This window comes from Wasmannia auropunctata, unplaced genomic scaffold, assembly GCF_000956235.1.
Source record: "Wasmannia auropunctata unplaced genomic scaffold, wasmannia.A_1.0 LD336101.1, whole genome shotgun sequence".
In the NCBI taxonomy this organism is placed as follows: Eukaryota; Metazoa; Arthropoda; class Insecta; order Hymenoptera; family Formicidae; genus Wasmannia; species Wasmannia auropunctata.
Genome location: NW_012026789.1, coordinates 6,213,333 through 6,213,812, shown reverse-complemented (window position 1 = coordinate 6,213,812; position 480 = coordinate 6,213,333). Strand labels below are relative to the sequence as shown.

The window sequence follows — 480 nt, the reverse complement described above, 5'->3', positions numbered from 1 at the left end:
GTCGTGGTTTTGTTATCAATACTCATTTTGTTCCCACGAGTAAGGACGAAGCATACTCTCCCCCGGGTGACGCCATTCCGGGGGAGAGGGCTATATACGACGGGGTGCGCCAGGTGCCCCGAAGTTGGTCGCTAGACAGGACTTCCCCCCTGCCAACGCATCCCTTCGCCGCGTACCACAGCTCAGGATTGGGGGTGGTTTTTTATAGAGGTCCACATCCTCGCGGCCCGGGCGGTGAAGCCAAGGCCCCCGGTCCCCAGAGACATGACCGTAGGGTTCCGGTGTGAGCGGCCCGGGAGAACACCTCCCGGGACAGGGACGCCGTTAGCCCCCGAGGCCTCCTGCGGCCTCGGGGGAGCCCCTCTGCCACGGCAAGGCCGCGTCCATGAGAGGGGAACCTAACCTAACCTAACCTAACCTAACCTAACCTAACCTAACCTAACCTAACCTAACCTAACCTAACCTAACCTAACATAACCA

General features: G+C 59.8%; 1 protein-coding gene and 1 long non-coding RNA gene across 3 annotated transcripts in view; both read left to right on the top strand.

Annotated features, from left to right (window-relative positions):
• LOC105460766 overlaps positions 1-480 on the top strand; it is a 22,654-nt gene that overhangs the window by 8,466 nt on the left and 13,708 nt on the right. The gene's annotated exons all lie outside the window — the stretch shown is intronic.
• The window catches only part of LOC105460727 (WD repeat-containing protein 35-like), a 48,547-nt gene that overhangs the window by 45,766 nt on the left and 2,301 nt on the right, over positions 1-480 (top strand). The gene's annotated exons all lie outside the window — the stretch shown is intronic.